We start from the raw sequence: 17,394 nt of genomic DNA, 5'->3' as shown, positions 1-17,394 counted from the left end.
CATGTTGTTCTGTGGATGCAACGCTGCCCAGAAGTGCCCACTCTGGGACAACTCCTGCCCATAGTTGTTAACACGCATGATAAGCTGGAGAGGCTGCTCCTGGTGCTGCCGGCACCAAAACACATCCAGCTGGGAGCGGCTGCTAGAGAAGTTACAGCACAGGGTCGTGCTCTGCCTGTCTGTCAACATCACCGCCGTAGGCACCTGTAACACTGAGTCACTGAGGGCCTGAGCTGGAAGGCAGAAGAATGGCAGGATCAGCTGCATCGGTGCATGCAATCCCAGCAGGGCTCCCCAAAGCCCAGCACTGCATTGAGCTGAGAGTACAAAAGCTGGTCAGGCGCCTGACCCCACCAGGCCCCACTGTTCATGGGAATTGTCCATCCCACTCCCTTTAGCAGCTTTGGAAGTCTCATGCTTCACTGGCTGCTAAAAGCTAACGGCTGATCAGCCAGTAGCAGATTGGGGATACAGAGATCTTTTCTAGCTCGGTCTTCGGTTCTTCGCTGCAAAGGTTCCGGGATCCGTGAAGGAATGGCCAAAAACAAAGCAAAGAGAGATCCCCACCAAACTGCATTTCCCCAGCATTAAAACCAGCCCCCAGCGCTTTCAGTCAGCACATTCCATTCCCTGCAAAGACCTGGGAAGGGCCAAAGCAGATGGGAGGAACTTCTTAGGAGAGGGGCTAATAAATTGGAGCTCAAGTCCATGCTTACCCCAAAAGCCGCTTAGAGCAGCAGCAAGGAGGAGACACCTGAGGTGCATGTTGAAATCTCTCCCTCTGTGTGGAGGAGACACAGAAAAGCTGAAAGAGCAGCGAGTCAGGAAGTGACTCAGCCATCAGAGCAAAGAAACCAGAGGCAGAAGGCCCTGTTCCTCCAATCCCCTGTCATGGCCTCCCTTCTGGAGACTAACTGGGTATCTCTGCAGCCAGCACCAGACTAAAACTGACCACAGCATGAAGACCATGGGCTGAATGGGTCAGCAAGAATGAGTGAGAGCTGGATGGATGGCTGCATGTGAGAATAGATGGGGAGGCTGCTGATGGCTGTGCATTGGGAGAGAGAGAAGGTGGGTAAGGTAATAACCTGGATTGGACCAGCTTCTCTTGGTGCCCAAGAAAAGCTTTTGAGCAACACAGAGCTCATCTTCAGGTCAGCGTCTCACAGCGAAACAGAAGGTAGAACAGAAGGTAGAACAGAACATATTCTGAGCCCATTCGAGGTGACATAGCCCATTAACACCCCTGCAGTCAAAGGACAAAGAAGAAGGGTTAGTGGGGTTCAAATTGTTGTACCAAGCCATAAAGATGGTGCCTTTATTAAGACCATGATTTTTGGTGTGTAACAAAGTCAGGAATTGAAGCTCACCTGCTTGTCTTTCGCAGGTGCTGTGCAGGTTCCTTTGAGGACAAGCCCTGAGAGGTCAGATGTGGAGTGATCACTTTGTTACAAGTGTTTGCCCAGGGCAGGCAGAGTGTTTTTATCTTTTGTTCATTGTTTCATGTGAGGGGTTGTGAGACCATAGTGAGCGTCTGGTTTGAGCCACATACTTATTACTGGGGCATTTAGTGCATGTTGAAACAAGCGTCTGTCAGACCGTGGATCGTAGATAGATAGATAGATAGATAGATAGATAGATAGATAGATAGATAGATAGATAGATAGATAGAGGGCGTGGATGGGGATGGATAGATAGATAGATAGATAGATAGATAGATAGATAGATAGATAGATAGATAGATAGATAGAGAATGATGTGTATGTGACTGGATGGATGGAGAGTGAGAGAAACAGAGCACTCCTCAATTGATGTAAATTGGAGTCATGCTGATTTGCACCAGTGGCGATCTGGTCCCAATCATGGGACAGTCTGTGTGGGGGAGGGGGGCGTGCCCTTACACATGCTGTAGAAATTAACAGAGGAGTCAGACTCCAGGGCATGTTCCCCAGTGCTACAGACGCTCTGTACAGATCTGAGTCATCACTGGACTGATTCTACTTCAAACAATTCCCATTGACCGTGAGCTGAAAGCCACTGCAGTCTCGCCCAGAAGCACAGCAACCCCTGCTCAATGCTTAGGGTATGCTGCCCTCATCTGGGCATCTTATGTGGTTCATTCATATCTGCCGTCATTCATATCTGAGCCTTAGTCAAGGGGCAGAGCTGTCAGGAAGGCCAGGGCTTTATAAAGCAGTGATCAAGAGACCAGGGGCTGCTAACAGAGAGTTTTGCAAGGGAGTTTGGAAGGGGAATGGGAAGGGGGCAGGGTTCACTTGCTATTTTTTAAAACCTGTAAATTAAAATACGTTCAAAACTTCTTGATTTAAACAAAACCCTTCATTAACCTAGGTAGCTGCAGGAGACCATGCAGGCAGAAGCCCAGCAGCAGAGTGGAGGCCCTCCAGTTTATTGTGCTGAGTGCAGCATGTATGATTCCCTTCCCTATGGGTGGGTGGCGTATGTGTGCAGTCGGTGCAAGGAGCTCCTGGCCCTCAGACCGCGTACAGGCTTTGGAGGCCAGGGTGGCGGAACTGGAGGAGCTAAGGGAGGCAGAGAGGTATGTTGATGAGGCTTTCTGGGACACTGTAGAATTGTCCCACCTCCGGTCAGACAGCCCCTGTGCTGTTGAGGATGAAGAAAGGCCCAGGGAAACAGAACAGTCAACGGGAGCAGAGGGAAACCTTCCCATAGTTGGGACCCTCCTTCCAGATGGTGCTGGGGTTGCCTCTCACACTGAGGTTACCTCTCTGGGGGAGGGAACTCCAGTTGCTAGGAAAAGGCAGGTGTTAGTAATGGGAGATTTGATCATTAGAAACGTAGATAGCTGGGTTTGTGATGACCGGGAGAACCGTATGGTGACTTGCCTGCCTGGTGCGAAGGTTGCGGATCTCTCGAGGTGTCTAGACAGACTTATGTGTAGTGCTGGGGAGGAGCTGGTGGTCGTGGTACATATAGGTACCAATGACCTAGGGAAGGGTAGGAGAGATGTCCTGGAAGCCAAATTTAGGCTGCTAGGGAAGAGACTGAAATCCAGGACCTCTATGGTGGCATTCTCAGAAATGCTCCCAGTTCCACGCACAGGACCAGGTAGGCAGGCAGAGCTTCAGAGTCTCAATGCATGGATGAGACAATGGTGTAGAGAGGAGGGGTTTCGATTCATTAGGAACTGGGGAAACTTGGGATGGAAGGAGCCTATACAGGAGAGATGGGCTCCACCTAAACCAAAGTGGAACCAAACTGCTGGCACTAAACATTAAAAAGGTTGCAGAGCAGTTTTTAAACTAGGAGATGGGGGAAAGCTGATTGCTGCAGAGGAGCATGTGGATAGGACACAGACTTCTCTTAGGGGAGAGTCTGATGATAGAGATTCTCTAGGTTACAGTCAGGAGCAGAGGATGGAAGAGGATAATGTAAGGGGCAGATCAGACGAGAAACAGTCACATAAAAAAGAATCTGGCACATCAGAAAAGGGCGGACAAATAAACAGGGACAAATTTTTAAAGTGCTTGTACATAAATGCTAGAAGTCTAAATAATAAGATGGGTGAACTAGAGTGCCTTGTGATAAAGGAGGATATTGATATAATAGGCATCACAGAAACCTGGTGGACTGAGGACAATCAATGGGACACAATCATTCCGGGGTACAAAATATATCAGAAGGAAAGAACAGGTCATGCAGGGTTGGTGGGGAGGGGGAGGGAGTGGCACCATATGTGAAAGAAAATGTAGAATCAAATGAAGTAAAAATCTTAAGTGAATCCATATGTTCCATAGAATCTCTATGGATAGAAATGTCATGCTCTAATAAAAATATAACATTAGGGATCTATTATCGACCACCTGACCAGGACAGTGATAGTGATGATGAAATGCTAAGGGAAATTAGAGAGGCTATCAAAATTAAGAACTCAATAATTGTGGGGGATTTCAATTATCCCCATATTGACTGGGAACATGTCACCTCAGGACGAAATGCAGAGACAAAATTTCTAGATACTTTAAATGACTGCTTCTTGGAGAAGCTGGTACGAGAACCCACAAGGGGAGAGGCAACTCTCAATTTAGTCCTGAGTGGAGTGCAGGAGCTGGTCCAAGAGGTAACTATAACAGGACAGCTTGGAAATAATGACCATAATATAATAACATTTAACATCCCTGTGGTGGGAAGAACATCTCAACAGCCGAATTCTGTGGCATTTAATTTCAAAAAGGGGAACCATGAAAAAATGAGGGGGTTAGTTAAACAGAAATTAAAAGGTACAGTGACTAGAGTAAAATCCCTGCAAGCTGCATGGGTGCTTTTCAAACACACCATAAGAGAGGCCAAACTTAAATGTATACCCCAAATCTAAAAACACAGTAAAAGAACTAAAAAAAGAGCCACCGTGGCTTAACAACCATGTAAAAGAAGCAGTGAGAGATAAAAGGGCATCTTTTAAAAAGCGGAAGTCAAATCCTAGTGAGGTAAATAGAAAGGAGCATAAACACTGCCAAATTTAGTGTAAAAATGTAATAAGAAAAGCCACAGAAGAGTTTGAAGAACAGCTAGCCAAAAACTCAAAAAGTAATAAAATGTTTTTTAAGAACATCAGAAGCAGGAAGCCTGCTAAACAACCAGTGGGGCCCCTTGATGATCGAGATACAAAGGAGCACTTAAAGATGATAAAGTCATTGCAGAGAAACTAAATGGGTTCTTTGCTTCAGTCTTCATGGCTGAGGATGTTAGGGAGATTCCCAAACCTGAGCCGGCTTTTGTAGGGACAAATCTGAGGAATTGTCACAGATTGAAGTGTCACTAGAGGAGATTTTGGAATTAATTGATAAACTTAACAGTAACAAGTCACCAGGACCAGATGGTATTCACCCAAGAGTTCTGAAAGAACTCAAATGTGAAATTGCAGAACTATTAACTATGGTTTGTAATCTGTCCTTTAAATCGGCTTCTGTACCCAATGACTGGAAGTTAGCTAATGTAACGCCAATATTTAAAAAGGGCTCTGGAGGTGATCCCAGCAATTACAGACCGGTAAGTCTAACGTCAGTACCGGGCAAATTAGCTGAAACAGTAATAAAGAATAAAATTGTCAGACACATAGAAGAACATAACTTGTTGGACAAAAGTCAACATGGTTTCTGTAAAGGGAAATCATGTCTTACTAATCTATTACAGTTCCTTGAAGGGATCAACAAACATGTGGACAAGGGGGATCCAGTGGACGTAGTGTACTTAGATTTCCAGAAAGCCTTTGACAAGGTCCCTCACCAAAGGCTCTTACGTACATTAAGCTGTCATGGGATAAAAGGGAAGATCCTTTCATGGATTGAGAACTGGCTAAAAGACAGGGAACAAAGGGTAGGAATTAATGGTAAATTATCAGAATGGAGAGGGGTAAGTAGTGGTGTTCCCCAAGGGTCAGTCCTAGGACCAGCCCTATTCAATTTATTCATAAATGATCTGGAGAAAGGGGTAAACAGTGAGATGGCAAAGTTTGCAGATGATACTAAACTGCTCAAGATAGTTAAGACCAAAGCAGACAGTGAAGAACTTCAAAAAGATCTCACAAAACTAAGTGATTGGACAACAAAATGACAAATGAAATTTAATGTGAATAAATGTAAAGTAATGCACGTTGGAAAAAATAACCCCAGCTATACATACAATATGATGGGGGCTAATTTAGCTACAATGAATCAGGAAAAAGATCCTGGAGTCATAGTGGATAGTTCTCTAAAGACGTCCATGCAGTGTGCCACAGCGGTCAAAAAAGCAAACATGATGTTAGGAATAATTAGAAAGGGGATAGAGAATAAGATGGAGAATATATTATCGTCCTTATATAAATCGATGGTACGCCCACGTCTTGAATACTGCGTACAAATGTGGTCTCCTCATCTCAAAAAAGATATATTGGCATTAAAAAAGGTCCAGAGAAGGGCAACGAAAATGGTTAGGGGTTTGGAATGGGTCCCATATGAGGAAAGAGTAAAGAGGCTAGGACTTTTCAGCTTGGAAAAGAGGAGATTAAGGGGGGATATGATAGAGGTCTACAAAATCATGAGTGATGTGGAGAAAGTGGATAAGGAAAAGTTATTTACTTGTTCTCATAATACAAGAACTAGGTGCCACCAAATGAAATTAATGGGCAGCATGTTTAAAACAAATAAAAGGAAGTTCTTCTTCACACAGCGCATAGTCAACTTGTGGAACTCCTTGCCTGAGGAGGTTGTGAAGGCTAGGACTATAACAGTGTTTAAAAGAGAACTGGATAAATTCATGGAAGTTAAGTCCATTAATGGCTATTAGCCAGGATGGGTAAGGAATGATGTCCCTAGCCTCTGTGTGTCAGAGGGTGGAGATGGATGGCAGGAGAGGGACCACTTGATAATTATCTGTTAGGTTCACTCCCTCTGGGGCACCTGGCATTGGCCACTGTTGGTAGACAGGATACTGGTCTAGACGGACCTTTGGTCTGACCCAGTATGGCCGTTCTTATGTTCTTTTATACACTTCTGCTTCTATGCAGTCACTTCTCTCTCCTGGCCTAACAAATCCTACTCTATTTTCAGCTTCTTAGATTCTCCATCTATGTTCTAGGTTACTCACTGGGTTTCTAGGTTAGTCACTGGTGTTCTTCTGGATATGTATTACTCATTGGGTTCAAGATTCTCCACTGGGACTATAAATTCTCCCATTATGGTTCTAGGTTCCATAGAAGAGCGTTGGGGAACTTCTGGATATAGATTTCCCATTGGGTTTCTAGATTCTCCATTGAGGTTATAGATTACTTGTTGGGGTTCAAGATGGTCAGGTTCATCTGTGCTCTAGAGTCTCTTGCTGCATTCTAGGTTCCCTAGAAAAGTGTTGGGTTCATTCTGCGCCATTTTCCCCACTGGTGTTTGTGATTATTCATGGGGAAGTAGCTATCCCATTTTATAGGTGCTGTGTGTGAATTTTAGGTTCTTGGTAGAGGTGTAGGATCTTCTGGGTGGAGATTCTTCAGTTGGGGAGAACTAGATTTTGTATTTGAGGTTCAAGTTCTTCAAGTGGGGTTCTCAATTCCCTAGTAGCAGTTCGAGTTAGTCTGGGTACAGATTTCCCCTCTATCATTCCTGGAACAAAATCTTCCCCTGCCTCCTTCCCCTGCCCACTGGGAACACATTGCTAGACTTTCCTCATCAATCTTTTAGTTTGTGCCAGCTCCAAATACACCTCCTGCCTGATTATTCTGTCTGAGATAGAGCATGCAGCAGCAGCGAGGTGGCCAAATCTCCCCCACCTGCAAAAAGGAACTCTCCCCAGCACCATCAGAGTATTCTAGTCAGTGTGTCATATTAACCAGTCCAGATGGGTTAACTTGCACCTCCAGATGTGACTCTGGATCATGTTATAACCATGTAATTTGCACAAATCTAGATGCTTGTGATTACAGCCTATTATTTTATCCAGCTGTAGTTGATGATTGTGTCATGATCACCAATCCAGATGTGGTTTACACCTGCACTCAATTAACCAACCCAAATGTGAGTCACAATCGTATCGTGTTCACAAATCTAGTTGGGGTTCATGATTGTGCATCATAATCACCAACTCAAATGTGGTTTTTGAGTGTATTCCTATTCATACATCCAGATGTGACACAGTGGCCAATACTAGGTGCTTCAGAAGGAATTAACAGAACAGGCAATCATGAAGTGATCTATTCCCAGCCACCCATTTCCAGCTTCTGGCAAACAGAGGCTACGGACACCATCCCTGCCCATCCTGGCTAGTAGCCATTGATGGACCTATCCTCCATGAACTTACCTAGCTCTTTTTTTTAACCTTGTTATAGTCTTGGCCTTCACAACATCCTCTGGCAAGGAGTTCCACAGGTTGACTGTGCATTTTGTGAAAAAATACTTCCTTTTGTTTGTTTTAAACTTGCTGCCTATTAATTTCATTTGGTGGCCCCTAGTTTTTATGTGATAAGAAGGAGTAAATAACACTTCCTTGTTTACTTTCTCCACACCAGTCATGATTTTATAGACCTCTATCATATCCCCCCTTAGTTGTCTCTTTTCCAAGCTGAAAAATCCCAGCCTTACTAATCTCTCCTCATACAGCAGCCTTTCTAAACACCTAATTATTTTTGTTGCCCTTTTCTGAACCTTTTCCAATTCCAGTATGTCTTTTTTTGAGATGGGGCAGCCACATCTGCACGCAGTATTCAAGATGTGGGCATACCATGGATTTATACACAGGCAGTATGGTATCTTCTGTCTTATTATCTATCCCAGGGTAGGCAACCTATGGCACATGTGCCGAAGGCGGCATGTGAGCTGATTTTCAGTGGCAATCACACTGCCCAGGTCCTGGCCACTGGTCCAGGGGGGCTCTGGATTTTAATTTATTTTTAAATGAAGCTTCTTAAACATTTTAAAAACCTTATTTACTTTACATACAACAATAGTTTAGTTCTATATTATAGACTTATAGAAAGAGACCTTCTAAAAACATTGAAATGTATTACTGGCACGCGAAACTTTAAATTAGAGTGAATAAAGGAAGACTCAGCACAGCACTTCTGAAAGGCTGCCGACCCCTGATCTATCCCTTTCTTAATGATTCCCAACATTCTGTTTGCTTTTTTGATGCCACTGCACATTGGCCTCCTACTTGCTAATCCAGATGTGGGCTGGTGCTGTATCCTACTCACCTGTCTAGGTGGGATTTATGCATGAGTTGCACCTACTCTCCCATCCAGATGTGAGTCTGTGATTGTCTGATGTTTACACACCCAGATGCAGCCCATCAGGAACATGACCCACCACGCTACGCCCCTAGAAGCTCTTGGCTAAGAGCACAGAGCAATCCGTCTGCCTAGCTAAGATGCACTGGTTCCCTGCACCCCCACAGGAGCAGCTGCCCTCCAAATTTGTTTCATTGTAGCCAAAAGGCTTTGAACGTGCAGTTCTGACCTTTTCACACCCGAGTGGGTCCCCTCCCCCTACTTCTCCAGTCCCACCAGGAAAAGCTCAAGAAAGGAGCCAGGGCAGAACATTGGACCTTAATGTCTCCTCTAGGGCACTTTGCCCCCTTCCACAGTCAGGGGTGCTGCTTCCTCATCAGGCTGCAGCAGACTTAAAACACAAAGATAAGGTCAGATCCCCCAGCTGGTGTCAGTCGGCCGCAGCTCCATTGCAGCCAAGGCAGGCCGGATCCTCAGCTGGTGTCAGTCGGCCGCAGCTCCATTGGACCCAAGGCAGGCTGGATCCCCAGCTGGTGTCAGTCGGACACAGCTCCATTGGAGCCAAGGCAGGCTGGATCCCCAGCTGGTGTCAGTCGGTCACAGCTCCATTGGAGCCAAGGCAGGCCGGATCCCCAGCTGGTGTCAGTCGGACACAGCTCCATTGGAGCCAAGGCAGGCCGGATCCTCAGCTCTGGTGTCAGTCGGTCACAGCTCCATTGGAGCCAAGGCAGGCCGGATCCCCAGCTGGTGTTAGTTGGCCGCAGCTCCATTGGAGCCAAGGCAGGCCGGATCTCCAGCTGGTGTAAATCGATTGGAGCTCCACTGGAACCAAGGCAGGCCGGATCCCCAGCTGCTGTCAGTCAGACACAGCTCGATTGGAACCAAGGCAGAACGGATCCCCAGCTGGTATCAGTCAGCCGCAGCTCCATTGGAGCCAAGGCAGGCCGGATCCCCAGCTGGTGTCAGTCAGACACAGCTCATTGGAGCCAAGGCAGGCCGGATCCCAGATGGTGTCAGTCGACCGCAGCTCCATTGGAGCCAAGGCAGGCCGGATCCCCAGATGGTGTCAGTCGGCCGCAGCTCCAATGGAGCTAAGGCAGGCCGGATCCCTAGCTGCTGTCAGTCGGACACAGTTCCATTCGAGCCAAGGCAGGACGGATCCCCAGCTGGTGTCAGTCAGCCACAGCTCCACTGGAGCCAAGGCAGGCTGGATCCCCAGCTGGTGTCAGTCAGACACAGCTCCATTGGAGCCAAGGCAGTCTGGATCCCCAGCTGGTGTCAGTCAAACACAGCTCCATTGGAGCCAAGGCAGGCCGGATCCCCAGCTTGTGTCAGTCGGACACAGCTCCATTGGAGCCAAGGCAGGCCGGATCCCCAGCGGCTGTCAGTCGGACACAGCTCCATTGAAGCCAAGGCAGGTCAGATCCCCAGCTGGTGTCAGTCGGCCACAGCTCCATTGGAGCCAAGGCAGGCCGGATCCCCAGCTGGTGTCAGTCGGACACAGCTCCATTGGAGCCAAGGCAGGCCGGATCCTCAGCTCTGGTGTCAGTCGGTCACAGCTCCATTGGAGCCAAGGCAGGCCGGATCCCCAGCTGGTGTTAGTTGGCCGCAGCTCCATTGGAGCCAAGGCAGGCCGGATCTCCAGCTGGTGTAAATTGATTGGAGCTCCACTGGAGCCAAGGCAGGCCGGATCCCCAGCTGCTGTCAGTCAGACACAGCTCCATTGGAACCAAGGCAGGACGGATCCCCAGCTGGTGTCAGTCGGCCGCAGCTCCACTGGAGCCAAGTCAGGCCGGATTCCCAGCTGGTGTCAGTCAGCCGCAGCTCCATTGGAGCCAAGGCAGGCCGGATCCCCAGCTGGTGTCAGTCAGACACAGCTCCATTGGAGCCAAGGCAGGCCGGATCCCAGATGGTGTCAGTCGACCGCAGCTCCATTGGAGCCAAGGCAGGCCGGATCCCCAGATGGTGTCAGTCGGCCGCAGCTCCAATGGAGCTAAGGCAGGCCGGATCCCTAGCTGCTGTCAGTCGGACACAGTTCCATTCGAGCCAAGGCAGGACGGATCCCCAGCTGGTGTCAGTCAGCCACAGCTCCACTGGAGCCAAGGCAGGCTGGATCCCCAGCTGGTGTCAGTCAGACACAGCTCCATTGGAGCCAAGGCAGTCTGGATCCCCAGCTGGTGTCAGTCAGACACAGCTCCATTGGAGCCAAGGCAGGCCGGATCCCCAGCTTGTGTCAGTCGGACACAGCTCCATTGGAGCCAAGGCAGGCCGGATCCCCAGCGGCTGTCAGTCGGACACAGCTCCATTGAAGCCAAGGCAGGTCAGATCCCCAGCTGGTGTCAGTCGGCCGCAGCTCCATTGGAGCCAAGGCAGGCCGGATCTCCAGCTGGTGTAAATCGACTGGAGCTCCATTGGAACCAAGGCAGGCCGGATTCCCAGCTGGTGTCAGTCAGCCGCAGCTCCATTGGAGCCAAGGCAGGCCGGATCCCCAGCTGGCGTCAGTCGGCCGCAGCTCCATTGGAGCCAAGGCAGGCCGGATCTCCAGCTGGTGTAAATCGACTGGAGCTCCATTGGAACCAAGGCAGGCCGGATCCCCAGCTGGTATCAGTCGGACGCAGCTCCATTCGAGCCAAGGCAGGTCGGATCCCCAGCTGCTGTCAGGCAGACACAGCTCCATTGGAGCCAAGGCAGGCCGGATCCCCAGATGGTGTCAGTCGGACACAGCTCCATTGGAGCCAAGGCAGGCCGGATCCTCAGCTCTGGTGTCAGTCGGTCACAGCTCCATTGGAGCCAAGGCAGGCCGGATCCCCAGCTGGTGTTAGTTGGCCGCAGCTCCATTGGAGCCAAGGCAGGCCGGATCTCCAGCTGGTGTAAATCGACTGGAGCTCCACTGGAGCCAAGGCAGGCCGGATCCCCAGCTGCTGTCAGTCAGACACAGCTCCATTGGAACCAAGGCAGGACGGATCCCCAGCTGGTGTCAGTCGGCCGCAGCTCCACTGGAGCCAAGGCAAGCCGGATCCCCAGCTGGTGTCAGTCAGACACAGCTCCTTTGGAGCCAAGGCAGGCCGGATCCCCAGCTGGTGTCAGTCGGACACAGCTCCATTGGAGCCAAGGCAGGCCGGATCCCAGATGGTGTCAGTCGACCGCAGCTCCATTGGAGCCAAGGCAGGACGGATCCCCAGATGGTGTCAGTCGGCCGCAGCTCCAATGGAGCCAAGGCAGGACGGATCCCCAGCTGGTGTCAGTCAGCCACAGCTCCACTGGAGCCAAGGCAGGCCGGATCCCCAGCTGGTGTCAGTCAGACACAGCTCCATTGGAGCCAAGGCAGTCTGGATCCCCAGCTGGTGTCAGTCAGACACAGCTCCATTGGAGCCAAGGCAGGCCGGATCCCCAGCTGCTGTCAGTCGGACACAGCTCCATTGAAGCCAAGGCAGGTCAGATCCCCAGCTGGTGTCAGTCGGCCGCAGCTCCATTGGAGCCAAGGCAGGCCGGATCTCCAGCTGGTGTAAATCGACTGGAGCTCCATTGGAGCCAAGGCAGGCCGGATCCCCAACTGGTGTCAGTTGGCCGCAGCTCCATTGGAGCCAAGGCAGGACGGATCCCCAGCTGGTGTCAGTCAGCCGGAGCTCCACTGGAGCCAAGGCAGGCCGGACCCCCAGCTGGTTTCAGTCGGACGCAGCTCCATTCGAGCCAAGGCAGGTCGGATCCCCAGCTGCTGTCAGGCAGACACAGCTCCATTGGAGCCAAGGCAGGCCGGATCCCCAGCTGGTGTCAGTCGGACACAGCTCCATTGGAGCCAAGGCAGGCCGGATCCCCAGCTGGTGTCAGTCGGACACAGCTCCATTGGAGCCAAGGCTGGACGGATCCCCAGCTGGTGTCAGTCGGACACAGCTCCACTGGAGCCAAGGCAGGATGGACCCCCAGCTGGTGTCAGTCGAACACAGCTCCATTGGAGTCAAGGCTGGACGGATCCCCAGCTGGTGTCAGTCGGACACAGCTCCATTGGAGTCAAGGCAGGCCGGATAACCAGCTGGTGTCAGTCGGACACAGCTCCACTGCAGCCAAGGCTGGACGGATCCCCAGCTGGTGTCAGTCGGACACAGCTCCATTGGAGTCAAGGCAGGCCGGGTCCCCAGCTGGTGTCAGTCGGACACAGCTCCACTGGAGCCAAGGCTGGACGGATCCCCAGCTGATGTCAGTCGAACACACTTCCATTGGAGCCAAGGCAGGCCGGATCCCCAGCTGGTGTAAGTCGGCCGCAGCTCTATTGGAGCCAAGGCAGGTCGGATCCCCAGCTGGTGTAAATCGACTGCAGCTCCATTGGAGCCAAGGCAGGCTGGATCCCCAGCTGGTTTCAGTCGGACACAGCTCCATTGGAGCGAAGGCAGGCCGGATTCCAGCTGGCGTCAGTCGGACACAGCTCCATTGGAGCCAAGGCAGGCCGGATCCCCAGCTGGCGTCAGTCGGCCGCAGCTCCATTGGAGCCAAGGCAGGACGGATCCCCAGCTGGTGTCAGTTGGACACAGCTCCATTGGAGCCAAGGCAGGCCGGATCCCCAGCTGGTGTCAGCCGGCCGCAGCTCCACTGGAGCCAAAGCAGGCCGGACCCCCAGATGGTGTCAGTCGGACACAGCTCCATTGGAGCCAAGGCAGGCCGGATCCCCAGCTGGTGTCAGTCGGACACAGCTCCACTGGAACCAAGGCAGGCCGGATCTCCAGCTGGTGTCAGTCAGCCGCAGCTCCACTGGAGCCAAGGCAGGCCGAATCCCCAGCTGGTGTCAGTCGGCCGCAGCTCCATTGGAGCCAAGGCAGGCCGGATCCCCAGATGGTGTCAGTCGGACACAGCTCCATTGGAACCAAGGCAGGACGGATCCCCAGATGGTGTCAGTCGGACACAGCTCCATTGGAACCAAGGCAGGACGGATCCCCAGCTGGTGTCAGTCGAACACAGCTCCATTGGAGCCAAGGCAGGACGGATCCCCAGCTGATGTCAGTCAAACACAGTTTCATTGGAGCCAAGGCAGGCCGGATCCCCAGCTGGTGTCAGTCGGACACAGCTCCATTGGAACCAAGGTAAGCTGGATCCCCAGCTGGTGTCAGTCAGACACAGCTCCATTGGAGCCAAGGCAGGCCGGATCCCCAGCTGGTGTCAGTCGAACAGAGCTCCATTGGAGCCAAGGCTGGACAGATCCCCAGCTGGTGTCAGTCGGACACAGCTCCATTGGAGCCAAGGCAGGCCGGATCCCCAGCTGGTGTCAGTCGGACACAGCTCCATTGGAGCCAAGGCAGGCCGGATCCCCAGCTGGTGTCAGTCGGACACAGCTGCATTGGAGCCAAGGCAGGACGGATCCCCAGCTGGTGTCAGTCGGACACAGCTTCATTGGAGCCAAGGCAGGCCGGATCCCCAGCTGGTGTCAGTCGGCCGCAGCTCCATTGGAGCCAAGGCAGGCCGGATCCCCAGGTGGTGTCAGTCAGCCACAGCTCCATTGGAGCCAAGGCAGGCCGGATCCCCAGCTGGTGTCAGTTGGACACAGCTCCATTGGAGCCAAGGCAGGCCGGATCCCCAGCTGGTGTTATTCAGACACAGCTCTATTGGAGCCAAGGCAGGCAGGATCCCCAGCTGGTGTCAGTCGGACACAGTTCCATTGGAACCAAGGCAGGACGTATCCCCAGCTGGTGTCAGTCGAACACAGCTCCATTGGAGCCAAGGCAGGACGGATCCCCAGCTGGTGTCAGTCGAACACAGCTCCATTGGAGCCAAGACAGGCCGGATCCCCAGCTGGTGTCAGTCGGACACAGCTTCATTGGAGCCAAGGCAGGCCGGATCCCCAGCTGGTGTCAGTCGGACACAGCTCCATTTGTGCCAAGGTAAGCCGGATCCCCAGCTGGTGTCAGTCGGACACAGCTCCATTGGAGCCAAGGCAGGACGGATCCCCAGCTGGTGTCAGTCGGACACAGCTCCATTGGAGCCAAGGCAGGACGGATCCCCAGCTGGTGTCAGTCGGACACAGCTCCATTGGAGCCAAGGCAGGCCGGATCCCCAGCTGGTGTCAGTCGGACACAGCTCCATTGGAGCCAAGGCAGGCCGGATCCCCAGCTGGTGTCAGTCGGACACAGCTCCATTGGAGCCAAGGTAAGCCGGATCCCCAGCTGGTGTCAGTCGGACACAGCTCCATTGGAGCCAAGGCAGGCCGGATCCCCAGCTGGTGTCAGTCGGACACAGCTCCATTGGAGCCAAGGCAGGACGGATCCCCAGCTGGTGTCAGTCGAACACAGCTCCATTGGAGCCAAGGCAGGCCGGATCCCCAGCTGGTGTCAGTCGGACACAGCTCCATTGGAGCCAAGGTAAGCCGGATCCCCAGCTGGTGTCAGTCGGACACAGCTCCATTGGAGCCAAGGCAGGCTGGATCCCCAGCTGGTGTCAGTCGGACACAGCTCCATTGGAGCCAAGGCAGGCCGGATCCCCAGCTGGTGTCAGTCGGACACAGTTCCATTGGGGCCAAGGCAGGCCGGATCCCCAGCTGGTGTCAGTCGGACACAGCTCCATTGGAGCCAAGTCAGGCCGGATCCCCAGCTGGTGTCAGTCGAACACAGCTCCATTGGAGCCAAGGTAGGCCGGATCCCCAGCTGGTGTCAGTCAGCCACAGCTCCATTGGAGCCAAGGCAGGCCGGATCCCAGCTGGTGTCAGTGAGACACAGCTCCATTGGAGCCAAGGCAGGCCGGATCCCCAGCTGCTGTCAGTCGAACACAGCTCCATTGGAGCCAAGGCAGGTCGGATCCCCAGCTGGTGTCAGTCGAACACTGCTCCATTGGAGCCAAGGCAGGACGGATCCCCAGCTGGTGTCAGTCGGACACAGCTCCACTGGAGCCAAGGCAGGCCGGATCCCCAGCTGGTGTAAATCGACTGCAGCTCCATTGGAGTCAAGGCTGGCCAGATCCCCACCTGGTGTAAAGTGGGGCTGGGTGTGAGGTGCTGAGGAGTGTTAACTCTGCCCAGGGACTCAGGGAGGGGGCCAGGGACAGATCCAAGGGGATGGATGGGGCAGAGAGATAGAGCTGCCTCTGCACCCCTCGTTTCAGCCCCACAGCAGTACTGGGGGCGCTTTGTGCTCATAGCTGTGAGGGCCTGTATTTTCAGACACTTCTGGGCACTGGGTGTCACAGCTGGCAGCTCCCCAGTGGGGTCCCTCAGAGGCTGCTCAGCTCCTGGGAGACTTCTCAAGCTAGGCACCAAAAACTGGGGGCCACTTTTGAAAACCAGTGCTCCGCTTTTGCTCACCTGTTTACAAAAGGGTTGGGGGAAGAGCATGGTCCCTGTCTGTGCCCTCGTGCCCACCCACCCCCAGCAGTGCCCCTGGAGCAGCTGAAGCTCCCCATACATGTCCACAAATACAGGGGCCTGCTACACCCCTGGGGGGCAGAGAACATCACCCTGTGAGCTTCAGGAGCTTAGCTTCCATGCCTGTGTCAGGGAGGCTGGACTGGGAAGGAAGGAATGTGGATTAAAGTCCATGCGAAACCTCCCCCCCCCCGTGTCCCCTTAACACAAGGAGTGGGGCCCTATGGAAACACAGCCCCCCCCCCCCCTGCACCTCATTTACATGGAAAACTTGGACCTATGGTAAATTCAGCCTCCACACACACTCTGCACCCCCTTTATACAGGGAGGGGGCCCCGCAGGAGACACAGCCCCACACCCCCTGTGCATCCCCCACCTTCTCCAGCCCCAGTGCCTGAGTCTCCTCTCAGCTGCATGAATGGAAGGGGGCAGGCATGGCTCTCACAGGCAGCGTGTTGAGATGTTCTCAGAGCCCTCCCCCATCATCCCCCCCAAGCCCTCCCCACTGAGCCACAAACAGCAGCGAGCCTGTCTCAAAGGGGCCCTTTCTGAGGGTTTTTCGAAGTCTTTTCCCCCTTTGTGCTGCGGCTTCATTAACATTCCCGCAGCGCCGGCTCTGCCGAGGCCTGGGCTTTTGTGGTGCTCGGGGAGGTCAGGAGGCCACGGGGAAGAGGTGAAAAGAAAAGAGGAAGAAAGAGGAAGGAAGGGTGTAATGGGGGGTGGAGGAGAGCGGGGATGGGGGAGAGGACAGGGCTGGAGGAGGGAGGGGGCATGTGCTGGGTATGGGGGGGCTCTGCTGCAGGGCATGGGGTGAGGGGCTCAGTAGGGGGCACCCTCTGGGGCTCTCAGTGCTGACCCCAATGCCCCAGTGCCCCGGGGGGGCATGTTTGGGGAAGTTCTGCCCACTTGGTGAGCAGTAAAGGGATGCTGCATTTGCCCCGAATTGGGGTATTAACGCCAGAGCCATGGTTCACCTGCCTGCGGGCAGCGCCTTCACTTCCCATTGTAACCCCGCTCTGCCTGGCTTAGCAGGGATACAGCACTGCCAACCCCACCCCCGCTTGAGTGCAGCTGTTCAGCTCCCCCTGCCCTACCCCAGAGGCAGCTGCATCTCAGCCCCCGGCCACGACTCTGTAGAACCAGCCCCAGCACCGCAGCTCTGGACCAGGCCGGCCCAGGGTAACCAGCCACCTCAGCCCAGCGCCCGGCCCTGCCAGGCAGGAAGGGGTTAAGGAGCACAAAGGAGACCCGAGTGCCCGGCCGGATTAGGACTTCGCTTCCAATGAGGGGCGCAAAGGAGGGGGCGTGTCCATGCTCCGAG

The sequence above is a fragment of the Gopherus flavomarginatus genome, chromosome 11 (genome assembly GCF_025201925.1).
Source record: "Gopherus flavomarginatus isolate rGopFla2 chromosome 11, rGopFla2.mat.asm, whole genome shotgun sequence".
Classification (NCBI taxonomy): Eukaryota; Metazoa; Chordata; order Testudines; family Testudinidae; genus Gopherus; species Gopherus flavomarginatus.
This window is presented reverse-complemented; position numbering follows the sequence as displayed.